This window comes from Ascaphus truei, chromosome 1 (assembly GCF_040206685.1).
Source record: "Ascaphus truei isolate aAscTru1 chromosome 1, aAscTru1.hap1, whole genome shotgun sequence".
NCBI lineage: Eukaryota > Metazoa > Chordata > Amphibia > Anura > Ascaphidae > Ascaphus > Ascaphus truei.
The window spans coordinates 326,179,163-326,199,236 of record NC_134483.1 but is presented as its reverse complement, the minus strand read 5'-3'; the positions used below and the strand labels follow the sequence as shown (position 1 = coordinate 326,199,236).

The 20,074-nt window shown below is 47.8% G+C and overlaps 1 protein-coding gene across 5 annotated transcripts in view; it reads right to left on the bottom strand.

Moving 5' to 3' along the window:
- The window catches only part of SLC20A2 (solute carrier family 20 member 2), a 65,344-nt gene extending 62,759 nt beyond the window's left edge, over nt 1–2,585 (bottom strand). For 3 of the 5 annotated variants that reach the window (XM_075606684.1, XM_075606698.1, XM_075606671.1), the window contains exon 1: nt 2,401–2,578. The gene's annotated coding sequence lies outside the window, so the exon portion shown is untranslated. Of the gene's footprint in view, nt 1–2,400 lie in introns of all 5 variants that reach the window. The other 2 variants (XM_075606699.1, XM_075606700.1) reach the window with 2 other exon arrangements.
- Between the last annotated feature and the right edge of the window lie 17,489 nt (nt 2,586–20,074).

Genomic DNA, 20,074 nt, shown 5'->3' with positions numbered 1-20,074 from the left:
GTTGGTGGTAAAACCAGAAGGTCCACAGAGGTCGGGGGATCATGAATCAGCTGTAGTGTACCTCCAGGGTTCAGGTAACTGGGGGGGGGGGGGGACCACTGCTGCTTTAATTAGTGGGAAAGGGTTATATTTAATCGAATAAAATTCCAAACTATCGGGCCACGCTCCGTAACAGGAAAAGATGAAAACAAGGCAATGGTGCATACAGTGGCTGATGTATTAATACTGTAATACAGTAGAAGCAGAACAACCCATCCAGATCTTTGCCTCAATTGCAGAATTTGCTACCCTCCATAACTCGACCGATACTTCCCTTCCATATAACACCGTCCTCTGAATTAACCGCTTTGATGACAGGAGCAGCAGCTCCAATAGCATCAGAGTGGCTGGGTTGTCCCCAGGTGCTAATGCCATACAAACCATCAACTAGAATTAACTAGCTGCATGAGTACAATCCCCATCCAATATCAATACAGATACAAAATGGTAAGGAGGTTGCTGAAAGTTTAACCCTCTGATCAGTAATGCAGGGCCCTCTGTCAGTGAATGAGTTTCAACCATTGATGTGGGGTCATTTTCAAGGTGATTCATATGATACTGTAGGACAAAATGGTTTTAGCAGAGCCAAAGTTCGTGAGGACACCTAATAGATGCCTCACATACATATGTTCATAACCGCTGCATGAAATTAAGAATAAATCTGGCTACCAAGCTCCTCTCACCAATACGCGTAAGCTGCCCAAGTGATTACTCTAGCTAGTTTTCATGCTGGGAATGAAGAGTTAGGCAACATTTATAGTTGGGGCTACGGAAACTGGACCGCGTGACGTCAGCTGTCGCGATAGCATTTCCTGCACTCTGATGCAGGAGACAAGAGAGGGCGACCGGGGGGGGGGGGGGGTGAGACAAGATAGGGCGACCGGGGGGGGGGGTCACCCTCATTGGCTGAACCGCTCACGTGTCGCGGCGATTGCTGAAGAAGTCAAAATCCTTTGACTTCCAGCGATCGCGTGATGTCAGCCGTCGCCCCCACTATGGGCACCCGTGACGGACTGCATGTACTTGCTACGGCGTTGCGCAACGTCACAGTCGCTGTAGCCAGTACTATAAAACGCAGCCTTAGAGTACGGGTGGGCAACTCCAGTCCTCAAGGGTCACCAACAGGTCAGGTTCTCAGGATATCCCTGCTTCAGCACAGGTGGCTCAATCAGTGCCTCAGTCAATGACTGATTGAGCCACATGTACTGAAGCTGGGATATCCTGAAAACCTGACCTGTTGGTGGCCCTTGAGGACTGGAGTTGGCCATCCCCGAGTTAGACTACCAGATAAGTGCTAGATTGAAAGCTCTTTGGTCAAGTGACCTCTTTACTTATTATAGATGTTAGCCTAGAACCAAAGTTATTTATATCTGGCATATTGTATGTAATGGTTATCTTCATATATTATTCTTTAACATTTAATAACAAGGCACAAAATATTACAGAGCACAGTATGAAAAGGGGGTGAGATATAGAAATATCAAAAATGTTTACATCTGAATACAACTCTGTATCGTTTTGGAGCATATACATGTCAGGAAATAAAAATTAGAGGGAGACAAAATAAAACAAATTATTTTTATTTTCATTCAATGTATTTTATTGGAAAATATATCTCCTCTGGGGTGGAAGGGGGGGGGGGAAGAGAAGCAAAGTCAGATGTATATCCCACCATGAGCAACCAGTGGCTCTCTAACAAGCGAAGACTACAATAAAATAAACTATTTAAATTATTATTTTATGGCCCCCTCCACGACATTTATCTAAAACAAATTCAAATGAAATTGGACTGCAAGTGGCCAACACCGGGACGCCTCGAGCTGAATACAAAATGACATTGTGACAGGTATTTACACAGACTTCAACTGGTGCAACACCCACACGCAAGGCCAGCACGGGCTCTGCACCCCAGGACAGATTGCAAGCTCCGCAGCACGCGGGTCACCTTCCCCAGTCCTGCCTGATCGCGTCCCCGGCTCCTGGGCACGTACTGTACATATGCCTGTGGTTACAGCCGGCGATGCCGGAGTGCTGCAGCTCGCAGCCGCAACACGTGCATGGAGCACGCACGATTGGGTCGGCAGTAATCCCGGTGTCCCGGGGAGCTTGCAATCTAAAGAGATGGCCAAGTAGGTTTTACACATCAAGGACCGAGTAACAGCAGCAGCAGCACCACCACCACTCAGCAAATGAATGCGCCGCAGCCGTACAATATACTCAGCACACCGATATGCAACGCAACGTAAAGCAATCATTAAAACAAATGGCAAGTGTTATTCTCCCCCCCCCTCGCCCCCAAATGTGTATGAGGTGTAGCGGGGCTCCTGAGCCCCCAGTGCCAGAAATGATAATATTAATCACCTCTCCCGTGATGTGCTCCTCTCTCGCCTCCCTCGGTCTCTCCGTTATGAAGCCGCTCTCCAAGCTCACACTACTTGACAGTGCGCGCGCTCTCCGAGTGCTACCGACTGACACAGTGCGCGCGCTCTCCGAGAGCTACACTGAGCGCGCGCCCCCGCCCAATGTAGTGACGGCGCGCGGGTTGGGGGACTAGAAGTGGCACGCGAGACCGCGGCTGCTGATGGGGAGAAGGCGCGGTTGGGGAGCGCGCTCCCGCAAGGATGTAGGGGCTTGGGAGGAAGTTGAGCTAGTTACGGATCCGCCGAGTGGTTGGTAGCAGAATAGAACGGTGGGAGGCGCGCTCAAGTGCGTCTCACGGTTGACAGTAGACGATTCAGAGCGGAGCGTGCGGGGGCCATTTTTTATGTGGGCAGAAGAAAAATGTAAGGAATTTGTTAGAAACGAAGCGAAGTGGGACTGCTGTTATACGAGATAGGTGGGGGAATTGGCGGCAAGGCGGTAGTCGAAGGCTCGTGTGCGAATGTAAAAAAAAAATACTTTTTATTTTCACACAATCAATTGAGGCAACGGCAATGAATGCGTTCAGTGAAGAGAGGGGAAAAAAAGAGATCATGAACAATCAGCTCGATTACAAGGCTGTTCGTAATGTACGTGCTTTCTGCTACGCTGTGTGTGCGGTGTTGCCCAAATGAAAGATGGGCGCCCCACCAACCACTATCCCCATCACGGCATCACCACGTGGCTGGCACAGTGCTCTCCACATGCCAGGATTGGTGCGCGCGGCACGGTCAGCTAGGGGAGTGGTGACGCTTCAGTCACGAGAGCTGCGGCTGTTCTTCCCTTACAGGGAAATAGTTTAGACTGACTTAATAATATCAAGTCACAAATCCTACCAGCGTATCATTTATTGTCTCACAAAAAGAGTTTCCATACGGGCTGTTCAAACTCAATGAGCGTACTCACTCCCATTAAGCAGCTTCAGGATTTGGAGGCGTTTATCATGGAGGAATAAAAGTGCGGTGTTTTACCGTTGGAAAACAGTATGAAAGCTGCGGGGAGGTTTCGTGGGAAAATATGGGAGATCTTTTACTGAATTGCTTGGTTTGGGAGATTGTGTGTAAGTGAATTGCAGTATGAGAGAGTCCCTAACAAATGGAGAGCTGGCCAGTGTGCAACAATACTACATCCCCCTGTTTTTTGTTTTTTTAAATTTTTGCATATTTAAAGCATGTGACAATGTATAATTGTACATTGTTATAGCTTCGTGCTGACCGCGCTCATGCTTGAGAGTGGTGACGTCACCACTCAAGCATGAGTGCGGCATGGGGGACGCAGCTTAAGGCTGCGGTCCCACTAACTACTACAGCGCACTGTGCGATCAAGCCCCGTCATCCCAGTTCCTACCTTGTCGCGCACTTTTCCCCAGCGGTGCGCGACAGGTTTTCAGGCAGGCAGGGGAATTTGAGATTGGCATTTGCGACGGAGGCGTGGCCACGCCCCCGCCGGCGGTTCAGCCAATGACGGGGAAACAGCCGCGGGACGTCATGGCCACGCCCCCGCAAACCTACCGCCACGCTCACTCCCGTCGCAAGCATTCTCTCTCCCCTCAGACCGCAGATCGCGGTGTAGCACTGTGCATGCGCCACCCCTCCCCCACCGGGCGCACGTGCCACAGTGCTGACTGGGGACATGATGATCCCCTATATCTGTTCCATAGTCCTCCATCCTTCAGAGACCACCAATTCCACATTGATAGATGTTTTTTTTAGTGACGATTTTGACACAATCCACAAATATGGCCACTGGGGTCCCAAATAGAAAGTCGCAATGTTTTCTCCTGGGGACGTTGTAAATTTCTAGTGGCTGCCAGAGTGAGCCCTGACCCCACGGCCATTGTGTCCACAATTTAGTGTTGTTGGTGGTAAAACCTGCCCATCAATCAAAAACCAGAAGGTCCACAGAGGTCGGGGGGGGATCATGAATCAGCTGTAGTGTACCTCCAGGGTTCAGGTAACTGGGGGGGGGGGGACCACTGCTGCTTTAATTAGTGGGAAAGGGTTATATTTATCGAATAAAATTCCAAACTATCGGGTCGCGCTCCGTAACATGAAAAGATGAAAACAAGGCAATGGTGCATACAGTGGCTGATGTATTAATACTGTAATACAGTAGAAGCAGAACAACCCATCCAGATCTTTGCCTCAATTGCAGAATTTGCTACCCTCCATAACTCGACCAATACTTCCCTTCCATATAACACCGTCCTCTGAATTAACCGCTTTGATGACAGGAGCAGCAGCTCCAATAGCATCAGAGCGGCTGGGTTGTCCCCAGGTGCTAATGCCATACAAACCATCAACTAGAATTAACTAGCTGCATGAGTACAATCGCCATCCAATATCAATACAGATACAAAATGGTAAGGAGGTTGCTGAAAGTTTAACCCTCTGATCAGTAATGCAGGGCCCTCTGTCAGTGAATGAGTTTCAACCATTGATGTGGGGTCATTTTCAAGGTGATTCATATGACCTGCGCTTATAGTGCCGGTGACATCGCTCCTAAACAAAACAATTGACTCCGTTGCGAGCGTTTATAGTAAGAGCGACCAAGACAGGTAAATTTGATATTTTAGAGACTGTCGCCACATGTGACTGTCTCTGAACCAATCAATGACCCTGTCGCTGAAAGTTAAATTATAACTTTCGCGGGTTACGTCATCGGTCGCCCGCACTATAAGCGCGGCCTAAGGCTGCGCTTATAGTCCTGGCGACGGCGTGCGGCTGCAACCATAGCGACCGCCCATAGTGGGCACTACGGCGATGTGACGTCACAATGACCAAAATCGCCGTAGTCAAAAGATTAAGATTTACAGAGACAGCCACACCATGTGACTGGCAGCAGCCAATCACATAGCCCCTTTCCGCCAGCGACATTGCCCCCCAGAGTGCAACTTTTGCTATGGCGATGTCACAGGTCGCCGTCGTTGTAGCCAGGACTATAAGCACAGCCTGACTTTGCTGCAGTTTGTGACATGCTGCATCTTATATGTGATATTATACAACTAAGACTCCGTCTACGCTGCCCGCGCACAATCAATTAAAATTTGTCTGGCCACGCGGTGCGCTCGTGAGCGTGCACGTACGCTCACGGGCACTAGGCGCTTGCAGAGAAATTTAATTGACTGAGGCACGCTGAAGGTTCACATGACCTCAGACAATCAGCGCCAGTCAGTGTTTTGGCCACGCCCTCCTCGCGCTTACAGGACAAGTTGCCAGACACCCGAACGCTCATACTTGTAGAATTGGTGACGTCATCAATCAAGCATAAGCGTGGTCCGAGGCACGGGAATCAGCCTAAGGCTACACTTATAGTGACGGTGACGTCGGGCAATGGTCGCTGGAAAAATCAAATTAACATGACTTCCTGAAATCGCGACCAAACCGCCGCACTTACTATAAGCGCACGCGACGGCAATGCATTTGTTTTGACGCGCTGTCGCCATCGCCGACACTAGGCTGCGCTTAGTGCCGGCAACGCGACGTCGCATCAAAACATGCATTGTCACCGTCGCGTGCGCTTATAGCGCATGCGACGGAGCGACAGTGCTGCCAAAAATCTGGTAGTCACTGTTATTTGATTTTTTTTCGGCGAAGTTCTCCCCTTGCGGCTATTCTATTCAGGAGCTTCTCCGTGCCTCTGCCCTCCCCTTTTCTGATGTCACTGGCCTTGCAGCTAGCGACGTCGCCTGAACTTAAAATATAACTTTTGCAATGGCGACGGGTGATGTCATCGGTCGCGTCGCCGGCACTATAAGCGCGGCCTAAGAATAACACATTATTGTTACAGCTTCCAGAGTAATAGACAGTCTGCTGTTTGGAAGACATAATATATAAAATATTTGGAATATAATACTGCAGAACTGTTTTTTTTTTTCGAGGACTGTTAACATTTTGCTGTTTTAAGGTGCAGTGAGCATAGTAACACATCTTCCCACCATCTGCAGTTAATCTTCATGCCCTGTCCTTATTAAAACCAAACCTGTATGTGAGACCAGAGGAGTGCTCCTCTTCTCCCATTGAAGCTCCCAACCAGTAGCGTAGCTAGGGCGGCCCGCTTCCCCCCACCCCATGTCCACACTCTTCTCTCCCCCATTGGCTCCGCTCTCCCCTTTCCTCCCCCCCCCACCATGTCCGTCCCCCCCTCCCCCCATGTCCGCCCCCATATACATTTGCCGCCGCTCTCGGGCCTTATGGGTCACATCATTGACGTGTTTTGCTGAGTGAAAAGTGCGGAAATGGAAATTCAGACTTAAAAATAAAAAGTCATCTATATTTTATTTTTAATCTATATTTATATGTGTGCGGTATATTTAATTTTGAATCTATGGAATACGTTCACTTATAATGAGGGCCTGAAAAAAAATGTTTGCCCGGGGACCCGCGCATGTCTAGCTACGCTACTGCTCTCAACCTTAAGCCTACTACAGCAAATAGGTTAATAAATGATCAGCTGGCTATAAGGAATTTACTCCCACTATCATTTTATGTCTATCACTATTCAAATAAATCCAGAAATAGAAGTGTTGTATTGGTAAAACGATCTCAGTTAGCATCTACACTACTCTCTCACATTCTCCCCTCACATTCAAAAGGTAGCTAAAACCTGTCGTTTTTTCCTCTGCAATATTACAAAGATACGCCCTTTCCTATTTTACTTTACTGCTAAAACTCTAAGGCCTCGGCCAGGGTGGCGCTGCGCGGGCGTGCTCACGCTGTCCGCGATGAAACACATTGCGGCAATTTGTGTGGCCAGCGTGAGCAAGCGCCTGAGCATGCGCGGCACTTAGCTACTTGCCAAGCAAGCAAATTTTAATTTGCCGCTTGTGCCGCCGCGCATGAGCGCCTGCACGCTCAGCGCCACCCTGGCTGCAGCCTTACACAGACCCTCATTATCTCCAGTCTCGACTACTGTAACCTCCGGCCTTCCTACCTCTCACCTGTCTCCCCTACAATCTATCCTAAACTCTGCTGCCAGAATCACTCTACTCTTTCCTAAATCTGTCTCAACGTCTCCCCTGCTGAAATCCCTCTCCTGGCTTCCTATCAAATCCCGGATTGCACACTCAATTCTGATCCTCTTCATTTTTTAAGCTTTACAGCCAGTGTTTCCCAAACTGTGCGCCGCGGTAACCCCTTAGGTCAGTCTAGGGCGTGCTTTGCGAGGTTTTTCGTTCTCCTAACTACCCCTAGATTTTCCCTTTCCAGCACAGAGTGGCAGCAGACACTCTCCCTGTTTGTTGTGTGCCTAGCAAAAGCCTGTCCTGTTAACAGGCATCTCAGCAGCGCCTCCAATTGTAACGGGTATTCCCCCACCCAATCTCACATTGGCCCGGGTAGTCTAACCAGTCCCCATTACATGTTCGTGTCTGGTGGTGCACCTGTAGGCAACAGGACTCCTGAGTCTCCCGCTTGATGGTATTAGGGGATGTCATCAGGACAGGTAGCTGAGGTAGTGTGTGCGAGTCCAACTTACTTCATGTGCATCGCCTCCACCTCATCAGGATCTGTGCTTCCGCAGGGAGATGGTCCTGGTGAGGAACTCCTTCTTGGTGGTGCCATCCACTGCTGAGTAACTTCACACTCACACAGTGGAGGTATATTCAAACAGGGCATCTTTATTGATGGTTGGTATGGGCAAACTGCCCCTCACAGATAACAGCTCAGCCACTCATCTCCTTGCAGCATTCCATTAGGAAGGTCCCTTCTCTAATAGAGCTGCTTTCCACCTCTACTCTTAAAGGACTCCCCAGCTTCTCTGGCTGCTGTCAGCTCCTCTCCTGAGCTGCTTTGTCTCTCTCAGCTCCTCTAACTCTGCTGTGTATGCTCACTGACTCACAGCTAGCAGGAGACACTGCAACAATGTTGCAGACCTTCACGTGCCTCTCAGTGAACAGAGCAGCACAACAACAGGAAACTGAACTCCTAACTTTAGGCAGTGCTGTGTCTTATATCACCCCCCAGAGAACAAACATGCTCTGTATCACTAAGTGGGAACACACTGCATATTGTCCCTTCCTTTGGGGACATATGACACCTCACCAGGGTGTGAGGGCAAACCTCATGATTAATGCTGGCAATCCTGCATACTTACCAGGTTTACTGCCAACATGAGAAAGAGATATGTACACCAATCTTAGACATGGCTACACATATTTTCATGTAGAGGTATCAGTAGACAAAATCAGAGGAGGGTTCACCTGTTCCTCCAGCAATGTCGTGTACCTCATCATGTGCATGAAATGCCCAGGGGGCTGCTACTACATAGGTGAGACAGGACAGGGGCTAAACAAGAGAATGAACCTGCATCGCCACAGCATCACACGCGGAACAAGAGACAGTCCTGTTGGCGAACATTTCTCTGACTCTGGCCATAAGATGAACGATCTGAGGGTTGCCATACTCAAAGGTAATCTTAAAACCCCGAAAGAGAGACGGTTGCATGAATACAAATTTATGCAACTGTTCGGGACACTTAGCAGTGGCCTAAACAGAGATCGAAATTTTATGAGTCATTACTGACACTAGCGAACTCTCTTCCCATGAGCGCTAAAGGCCATGTCTGTACATACTGTGCTATATGTATGCACACACAGCTGTCTCTCACACATACTAATACTCCTTATTTTTCCATCCATATACACCAATAGGGACCACATAGTATCCACACACACTTTTAGTTGTGCTACAAACTCTCACATTTCCACACCCACCCACACCATTTATATCCCTCTCACTCCACACACACCTTGTGTAGAGCACTGTTTATACTGTGGGCTCTCCATTCATTTTTATTCACACTGATACACATACACACTCTTTCTTCACTTGCTTTCAGTTACCCTTTGACACCTCTAGCCATAAAACACATCCACACCGGGGGAAGGAGAAGCACAGATAACATTCCAAGAGACACTGTTTTTAAGTTATCCTTGCTTCATTCATTGTAACATCGCCGGAAGAAGAGATCAGTGTATCTCGAAAGCTCGCACAAATAAAAGCATTTCGTTAGCCACAGAACGGTATCATCTTATTATTTTTTGATTATATATATATATATATATATAATTTGTGGTGTATATATATATATGTGTGATATATATGTATGTATATATATGTATGTATGTATATATATGTATGTATATATATATATATATATATATATATATATATATATATACATATATATACATACATATATATCACACATATATATATATACACCACAAATTATATATATATATATATAATCAAAAAATAAATAGATGATATATATATGTATGTGTGTGGTGTGTGTGTATATATGTGTGGTGTGTGTATATATGTATATATGTGTGGTGTGTATATATGTATATATATATGTGTGTGTGTGTGTGTGGTGTGTGTGTGGTGTGTATATATATATATGTATGTATGTGTGGTGTGTGTATGTGTATATATATATATATATGTGTGATGTGTGATGTGTGATGTGTGAGTGGTGTGTGCGTGTGAATATATTTATCAAAATTGCACAATGTTAATAATTTATTCTCACATGTCTTTTTTTTTAAATGTTTAAATAAAATATTATATAATATACACACACACACACACACACAGCTACCAAGTGACACACACACAGTGATACCCGCCTCTCAAGCGCGCTTGCTGTCTCCTCTGCCAGGACAGCAAAAAGCTGAGTGCCCGACGCTGAGAGAGGAAGGCCCGGCGCGCACGCTCGAGGAGCAGCACCGGGAGACAGATGTCTCCCAGCAGCACTGCAGCCTCACACACACCCCCCTCTCCCTCCCCGCAGCACACCGGCCCTCCCTCCCCGCAGCACACCGGCCCTCCCTCCCCGCAGCACACCGGCCCTCCCCCCACGTGGCACAGGCCCCCGCAGCACTGACCTCCCCCGTGCAGGGACCGGGCCGTTCAGCCATACCCTCCCCCACCCCCCATATCTGTGTGTATTTATTTGTGTGTGTGTGTGTATCTGCATCTGTGTGTGTGTATCTGTGTGTATTTATTTGTGTGTGTGTATTTATTTGTGTGTGTGTGTGTGTATTTATTTGTGTGTGTGTCTGTGCAGGGAGCTGCCTGCACGGATCTCCTGCCTTTCCTCCCTCCCTGAGAGAGTGAGAGAGAGAGTGTCTGTCTGAGAGAGTGAGAGTGTCTGTCTGAGAGAGTGAGAGTGTCTGTCTGAGAGAGTGAGAGTGTCTGTCTGAGAGAGTGAGAGTGTCTGTCTGAGAGAGTGAGAGTGTCTGTCTGAGAGAGTGAGAGTGTCTGTCTGTGAGAGAGAGTATCCGTCTGTGAGCGAGAGTGTCCGTCTGTGAGAGAGAGTGTCCGTCTGTGAGAGAGAGTGTCCGTCTGTGAGAGAGAGTGTCCGTCTGTGAGAGAGAGTGTCCGTCTGTGAGAGAGTGTCCGTCTGTCTGTGAGAGTGTCCGTCTGTCTGTGAGAGTGTCCGTCTGTCTGTGAGAGTGTCCGTCTGTCTGTGAGAGTGTCCGTCTGTCTGTGCGAGAGAGTGTCTGTCTGTGCGAGAGAGTGTCTGTCTGTGCGAGAGAGTGTCTGTCTGTGTGTGTGTCTGTCTGTGTGTGTGTCTGAGAGAGAGAGAGAGAGAGAGGTCAGAGAGACAGTGAGGTCAGAGAGAGAGAGAGAGTGAGGTCAGAGAAAGTGAGGTCAGAGAGAGAGAGAGTGAGGTCAGAGAGAGAGTGAGGTTAGAGAGAGAGTGAGGTTAGAGAGAGAGAGTGAGGTCAGAGAGAGAGAGAGTGAGGTCAGAGAGAGAGAGAGTGAGGTCAGAGAGAGTGAGGTCAGAGAGACAGAGTGAGGTCAGAGAGAGAGAGAGAGAGTGAGGTCAGAGAGAGAGAGAGTGAGGTCAGAGAGAGAGAGAGTGAGGTCAGAGAGAGAGAGAGAGAGTGAGGTCAGAGAGAGAGAGAGTGAGGTCAGAGAGAGAGAGTGAGGTCAGAGAGAGAGAGAGAAAGAGAGACAGTGAGGTCAGAGAGAGAGAGTGAGACAGTGAGGTCAGAGAGAGAGAGTGAGGTCAGAGAGAGAGAGAGTGAGGTCAGAGAGAGAGTGAGGTCAGAGAGAGAGAGAGTGAGGTCAGAGAGAGAGAATGGGGTTAGAGAGAGAGAGAGTGAGGTCAGAGAGAGAGAGAGTGAGGTCAGAGAGAGAGTGAGGTCAGAGAGAGAGAGTGAGGTCAGAGAGAGAGTGAGGTCAGAGAGAGAGAGAGTGAGGTCAGAGAGAGAGTGAGGTCAGAGCGAGAGAGAGAGAGAGGTCAGAGAGAGAGAGAGAGAGTGAGGTCAGAGAGAGAGAGAGTGAGGTCAGAGAGAGAGAGAGTGAGGTCAGAGAGAGAGAGTGAGGTCAGAGAGTGAGAGAGAGAGTGTGAGGTCAGAGAGAGAGAGAGAGAGAGAGTGTGAGGTCAGAGAGAGAGAGAGAGTGAGGTCAGAGAGAGTAAGGTCAGAGAGAGAGAGAGTGAGGTCAGAGAGAGAGAGTGAGGTCAGAGAGAGAGAGTTAGGTCAGAGAGAGAGAGTGAGGTCAGAGAGAGAGTGAGGTCAGAGAGAGAGAGAGAGTGAGGTCAGAGAGAGAGAGAGAGTGAGGTCAGAGAGAGAGTGAGGTCAGAGAGAGAGAGAGTGAGGTCAGAGAGAGAGAGAGAGTGAGGTCAGAGAGAGAGAGAGAGTGAGGTCAGAGAGAGAGAGAGAGAGAGTTAGGTCAGAGAGAGAGAGAGAGAGAGTTAGGTCAGAGAGAGAGAGAGAGAAAGAGAGGGAGGTCAGAGAGAGTGTGAGGTCAGAGAGAGAGAGTAGGAGGTCAGAGAGAGAGAGTGTGATTTCAGAGAGAGAGAGTGTGAGGTCAGAGAGAGAGAGTGTGAGGTCAGAGAGAGAGAGAGAGAGAGAGGTCTGAGAGAGAGAGAGAGAGAGAGAGTGAGGTCAGAGAGAGAGAGAGAGAGTGAGGTCAGAGAGAGAGAGTGCGGTCAGAGAGAGAGGTCAGAGAGAGAGAGAGTGAGGTCAGAGAGAGTTAGAGTGTGTGAGAGAGAGAGTGTCTGAGAGAGACACCAACTGCGCACTGCAACTGTTAGGTATGTATATACACCTTTGTTTTTACTTTGGGCGCCGCGTAAAAATCCTGATCGCCTTGGGGAGCCTTGAAAAAATTCTGATTGGCTTGGGGAGCCTTGAACCGAAAAAGTTTGGGAACCACTGCTTTACACTGTTCTGCCCCTCCTTACATCTCAGCCCTAATTTTCCACTATACACCATCCCGACTCTTGTATTCTGCTCAAAGATGTCTCTACCCCCTTTGTATCTAAAACCCTCTCCCGCCTTAAACCTCACTGACTCCCACACTCTGGAATGCCCTTCCCCTCAATATCCGTCTGGCACCCTCACTATCCACCTTTAAAACCCATCTTATAACACACCTCCTTATCGAAGCATATGATTAGCTCTGTGACTGATACGTTACACCTCATACATCGACCTTGACCCTTTGCAGACGCACTTACAAGAACACCTTCCTACCATCTCTGTACTTTCTTCCTACTTACCCAATTCTTAGTGAGAACTTGCTCCCAGCACTTATCCTCTACTTGGCTGGGCTGCTCCGGCACCTCTATGCCGAGCACCCAGCACTCGCGTCACTGGACTAAGCCCGAAGCAAGGTAAAATGTTCCTGAGGACTTGGCCGCATTCTGAGAAGTGGCCGTGACTATAGAACTTGTCCTCAGCTAGGGCAGGCTTCGCTGTTTGAAGCAAAGCACTTTTGAAAAGCCTGTAAGTGCTTCACCAGACCAAGCCCTAGGATGCTCAGGTTCTCTGATCGGGCAATCACCTTATATAGCACAGCAAGGTCTATGTTAAACATGGAAAGGGGGCTGGCGACCAATCGGAGAGTGGTTTTGTCCACAGCAGCCAACCACGAGCCAGGGGCTCGCCTGGTTGTAGTCAATGAAAGGGGGTGTGCTTAGGCTCAGGTTGCCGGCAAGGCTGAAAATATGAACTGGCCAATGGAAATCGCTCCTACGAGCTCTGTCTCGGCAACAGCTTTTCTTGGCCAGCGCATTACTGCCCGCCTGGTAGGCTCCACAGTGTCTGGCTACAACAAAGGGTCTCACCCGCTGAGAGCCCATCCGCAGACCTATTCCTCCACTCTTCCCCGCCTGCCAGATGGCCCGACACCTAGCCCATCTGTTCCTTTGATCCGCCATTGCCATGCAGGCACCTTGGCTACTTTCATTACCGGGGCTGTCTTCATACTAATGGATACACACTCCAATACAATGTAATACAAAATTAGAACTTGGACTCTACAACTTGGTATTAAAACAGGGTCCTGCATTGTGTTTTAAAACCCGATTGTAGAACTTGCTGGTGGGGCAATGATGTTGCATAGGGTTATATTACTTCTCCAACACACACTGTCTTTATCCATAGACGCGTACCCGCAAAACATGCACTATTTGCGGGTACAATTACAATACTCCTGGTATAACCAGTCAGCAACACTTTACACCGTTTTTAACCCTTCCACCCTTAAACTCCTATTCTCAAAGTCCGGTCCTGTAGCTATTTCCTATAAGGGGTCCTAAACACTGTAGAGGGAGAAAGGGGGTGGCCCGGTATTAAAGGGGTTGCACCCCATTTGGCCATCCCCTGACCTCACCAGGGAGACAAGGGGTTACCTGGGCTGCGGTCCAGAAATGTGGTTTAACCCTTGTTATAACATGAAAATGTATATTTCCCTGTCCCCATGCTTTATTGTGATATCTGGTTATATCAGTGTCTGCATCACACACACTGGGATCCACCCGGGAGGGCAAGGGTTAATAGTTCTTTAGTGACTTTAGCCCTTTGTGTAATTTTCCCGCCTTTTCAGGCACCATTTTGCAGAGTCCCATAGGCCGCCATTAGAGCTCAATGCATTTCAATGGCGGATCCTGCTGTTTTGGACCTGTTTCCCTCGAAGACCAGCAGATGGCGTCCGAGAAGAGGAGCGGCGGTTTCCCATTGTAAGTCAATGGTCTCATTGACTTCAATGGAGATTCCTCGATGGCGCTTTCCAGGAACGAGTTGGCTGCCGTCCAAACCGCAAAGCGGATACTTTTTCTGAAAAAGAGCTTTGATCGCTGTTAGTCAAGTTCAACGTTAAGTGGCGTGGGAATCTACAGTTCTAGGGCCCCCAGAAATAAAATTCTTTTTGCCCCTACACCCTAGACCTCCCCCCATTCGACCACCACCGGGTCCCCGTATCCTGGACCCCCGAGAAGGGTCGTGCCGAGAGAGCGGGTCGCGCCATAGGTTCCAATGGCGGCGGCAGAAACAGCTCAGGAATTCGACTAAGTGTGAAAAGCTAAAAACCATGAATCCATAACTTCGGTTCCGGAGGGTCCTGAGGGCCAGGGTTTGGGGTATCTAGGCACTGCTCCGGCATGGCTGCAGAACCATCCTTGACCCTCTTGGACCAACCCGACGGAGTATGGACCCCCTTGAAAGTTCGGGGAATTCTCCCATAGACTCCAATGGCGGCCAATTTCCATTGACCGGCTATGGCGGAGAAACCCCATAGACTTCAACGGCGGCGATGCCCCGTTGAAAGTCTATGGTGGCGGATTCCCATAGCCGCCAACGGCGGCGGTTTGCCATTGAAAGTCTATGGCGGCGGAGCCCGTTGTTTTCAATGGGAATTTAGTGAAAAGCCGTGATTTAATTTACAGCGGAGATTTTTGTATTAAAATAGGAAACGGTGTAGTTGCATTTGTGTAACTCCGGTTCCGAAGGTCGTAGCGGGCTGAAACTCGGACCATATGATGTCCCAGTTTCGGCATTAAGATCTGGGTAGTTTGGACCCGCTAGATCCAACAGAACCAGATATTTTAATATGTTTGTATTTTACCTATAACACTATCCCAAGGCAGGGATAAAACCCTGAGGAAATTCCTTTGCATACAAGGAAGCATATGGTCAGAGAGGCGACCCAATGTCTAGGACGTAAGTGTTGTTCAAAGGATTTTACCACCCTCACTGTTTACCTGAGGGCGGAGGCGACTCAAACCAGAGCAGCTTGTGAGTCATATTTTACACCTTCTAACAAAGGGTATCCTGCCAGAAATTCCATTTAGCAGACTGACTGGCATTCCCGATGTAAATGTGGGGCTACAGAAATGAGACCCCAGGGTCCTAGTGCGCATGAGCTGACTAGCAGGGGGGCATGGATTAAAATGTGTTCCCACGTTAAAGATTGGCTACAGCTAATTGTTACCCAATAGCTGGTACTTAATGTTAAGGATAGGGTCACAAAAGATATATAAACTGTGGTCAACCCTATATCCCTTGTCTTCTATACCATCTTGATTGTACCTGATTGCTGGAGAATTGCTATTTGATACTTCTCATTCCCCACCCCCAAGTAAGTGCTACTTCTTGCCTGTTACTATACTATATTGCTGTGTTCACCTATTTAAGGAATAAATATACTTTATTATATCTAAGCTTCGTTCAGTTCAACCCAGTTATTTGATGTATTATTATAGCCTGTCACAAAGCTCCCGTCACAAACACACAGGACATTCCCAGCTTATAAGCTCACAGGGGACAGTTAAAGGGAACATGGTTACAGGGGATACCTTAACACAGTTTACTGGCCCCATGAGCTGACGCTGATAGCCCATTACACACGGTTTTTAGGGGCAGCCAGCCGGGCTTCACGTTTATTATGAAGGCCGGCTACGTCTACCGTCACAATAATGTATTGCATTTGTTATGGAGCCTTTACTGAAGGAGCTTACTTGCTTGTGAGCTCCCGTATCCCACAATGACAGAGGAACTAAAGCGTACCTGTTTTCATGTGCCCAATGTTGGAGGATCTGTACTAGTGAAAATAGTGGGTAATTGGTTGAAAGAAAATACATTTATAAAGTAGAAATCCCATTGAGTGAGTTTGTCATGTCATCATTAGCTTTTGGCTCAGTCCTTTATTTTTTTTAACTGATGCAGAACTGCAATCCGGTTTGCCATAGTCCTATGCTTCTCAGAGCAAAATTGATATTATGTAAGCCAGAAGCTCACCAAGGTAAGTATAAAAAATATACACAAAAAAACTGAATGACACATGGTTCAGATGGGCCATTGGTTCAGAAGCAGGTCCCCTAGAAATATGCACTCAATATCACTCGAAAGGGAAGGGATGGTAAGTGTGCTTAAATGCGTGAATAGGTTAGAGAATTCATTCTAAGAACAATACATAAATAAAATTGGGACATAAGGACTCCCAGGTGTAGAGATAATGGTTAGAACGGTTCTGGCAAAACCAAATCAACACAACCGTGGTGATAACGGTTACACTGGATCGAGATGAATGGTTCCTAGTACTGGACATACTCGATCAAGTACAGAAGGCACCAGATGTATTAAGTGGTCTGTTAAGTACTACCTGTGTGAATAGAAACACTGATTACTGGACCATGTGTCATTCAGTTTTTTGGTGGCTATTTGTTATTATCCCCTTTTGCACTGTTCACTCTTGTTTATTCTGTTAGGGGTGCTGGTATCTCATCTGTTCTGTAAAGTATAAAAATATATTGGAAGTACAAAATTCAATTCTCACATATGAGTAAATAAACGCTGACTCCAATGACCCCTGATGAAGCCCCGTTGTGCGACACACACAGGGAATTTTTGGTTGTAGAGATGTTACTTATGGTTCTCCAGTTCGTGTTAAATATCTGTCAAAGTTCTCCATTTTCTGGGTGTTTGGTGATAGTCATCTCTGAAGACGTAACCATGGAACTCTTTCCATTTGCAGACCATGATTGCAGTTGGCTTTTATTTCCTCATGGGTAAGTGAAAAGTGAGTTGTTTGTACTTCCAATATATATTTTTATACTTGCCTCGGTCCGCTTTTGTCTTCATTTTTTGTGTCGTTGAATTTTCTGGTTGGGGAAGGAGACCTTCCCCAAAAAAGAAGCTGCAAGAGGTCTTTGTAGGATTTCTTTGTGACATTTCAAGTCTGGGGAGGTTTTTTGTGCTGAAGATTTTGTTGCAAATTTAGGTAATAAGGACTGCACCAAAATCCCATAGTGACAGAGAGGTTGGCATTGTTTGAAATCCCAACTTTATACTTTTTATTTCGACATTTCTTCTGGACCAGCTCTCAACGTATATGACCGCACCAGTAATTTTCCAGGTGATAAGTACATATGCAATCATTGTTGGCTTTTGCTTTTTATTGCAGAGCCGATTAAGGCCCAGAACCACAAAAAAGGTGCTAAGCTTTAGCATGCCTCAGCTCTCATTAAAAAGAATTGGAATAAAGGCTTGCTAAAGCTTAGCACCCTTTTGTGGATCAGGGCCCTGGATTGTTTAATTTAACGGGTGCACGCATGGCTCCTGGAACTCGTGTGTTTCACCAGATGCACTGAATGGTGTTACCAAAATCAGATTGTTTTCACAAAAAGTTTTTATTGCTGGTGTCTATTTTAATATTAAACAATAATAAAATGTGAAGTATCTTTGACATACGGAGAATGAGCACTGTTGTCATTCAGAGACACTCTCCCGGTTCAATATAATACTAACAAGTTCAAGTAGTGCTTTTGTGTATGTTGTGGGTTAGGTCTTTGAACTTGGTTAAATACAGTATCTATTATTGGGTTGGAGTGTCTCTGTGCGTGTGTTTGGGAAGATTAGTGTTTGGTCCCCTGTATGTTTTTTTTTCCCTGTCCTTTGGCTGCTGACAGTCTTCAGTGTTTATGTTGTTACAATGTAACTCCCTCGTTGGCTTCTTAGCCTGTTTCCCAGGCAACCCCCCTTTACTCCTCTGTGAGTTGGACTGCCCCTCCTCCCCTTGCTACTTGGTGTAGTCCCTATCCATTTCCTGCTTGTTTAGGCAAGCACACTTCCTTTTCAAGTGTCAGGAATCCACTCGTGGGTTTGGCTGGAGCCCATCCATCCGGAGCTTTGCAGGTTCCAGACAAACTATTCCCTGCTTCTGCAATTACCTGCCTCCTGCTGCCTCCTGTGCAGCTCTGGCCTGATTGGCCTCCTGTGCTATTTAGTACCTGCCCCGCCCTCAGGAAGTTGCTGGACATAGACTTTGCAATCCAAGTTGCAAGTGACTGTGCTTGTCACAGACTCCCTGTTTGGCCTGCTAGGCCTCCTTGTGCCTGGTATCCTGCTTCCAGTCCCCTGCTTCACAAGGCCTTCTTGCTTAGCAGCCCCGGCGCTGCTTTCCTTGTTCCTGGTAGACTTCGCTGAAGTGGCTACGCTGGTGACCCCAGTGTTTCTTGTGGTGTGTCTGCACCCCTGGTTCCTGTGGCATTCCTGTTGGCAGTTCCTGTTCCCAGTGGTTTCCACCACTCTCGGCTGTACCCGGCTAGGGGGTGCCGTTTTGTGCTGAAGCACTGGATTCTGCAGTTCCTGTTCCCAGTGGTCTCCACTACTCTCGGCTGTACCCGGCTAGGGGGTGCAGTTCTGTGCTGTAGCACTGGATTCTGCAGTTCCTGTTCCCAGTGGTCTCCACCACTCTCAGCTGCACCCGGCTAGGGGGTGCCGTTCTGTGCCGAAGCACTGGATTTCCAGTTCCTGTTCCTATCCCTGAAGTACCTTCACCCAAGATTTCCTGTTGATGACCTCGGCTTGTTTCCTCGACCACCGCTCCTGTGCCGCCTGCCTTGACCCCTGCCTGGATAACGTTAACCCTACCTTCTCCAATCCTGACCTGGCTATGTCTGATTATGGAATCCGCACTCCGGACCTGACTCCGTGGCCTAAGGTCGGTGTTTATATATCCCCACCTCAGCCCCGCGGTCTGGTACCAGTTTGTGGCAAGCACATACGTTACAGTATGTCCAGCCCCACAAACTCGGACCCCGCTTAGGTGGGGTTAAGCCAGTCCCCCTCTGAAAACCTGGCTCTCAGGGAAAGCCGGCCCCAGTCTGAAATCTGTCCCAGTCTGAAAACCTGTCCCAGTCTGAAAAACTTCCCCTTTCTGAGAACTGGTCCCTGTCTAAAAACCTGTCCCGGCCTGAAAACCTTACCCTGTGGGAAAAAACGACCCTGTCTGGAAGATGGTTTACACTCTCACGCCAGATCGTGGGACAGATGGATCGCCCTCGGGCCAGCTACGCTGCCCTGTCACAGTCTATCAGTGCTGAAAATCCCCCTACTGAACCCCCTTTTTCTGACTCTCTTGCAGCATCTAGTGTTACCCCTCCAGTTTCTCAGAAAGTTGAAATTCCTGCCTGTGTCTCTAAATCTCTTTCATTAGAGCCTTCCCTTCCTGCATTGACAGTTCAGGTTTCCAAGTCAAAGTTTCCTTTTTCTCCTTTCCCTGCAAAGTGCCAAATTCCTGTTATTGCATCTAATGATTCTCCAGCACCTCCTGTGTTAACCTGTACCACCGTTAAAACCCCTGATGTAATAGCAGCCTTCCCTTTCTCTGATTCCCCTGCAGTATGTGATACTGTATGTCTGAGTTTTCTGCCATTGCATCTAAAGCTCCAGTTTCCTGTTCAATGTTATCTTTGTCAAAGTTATGTAATCATGTTGCAGTACCTAGCAGTAACTCTCACACGCCCATTTAAGAGACTAGTGCACTTTTCTCTAAACCCTTTACAGGAGCAAGTGTAATCACTGCTTCCCCTCAGA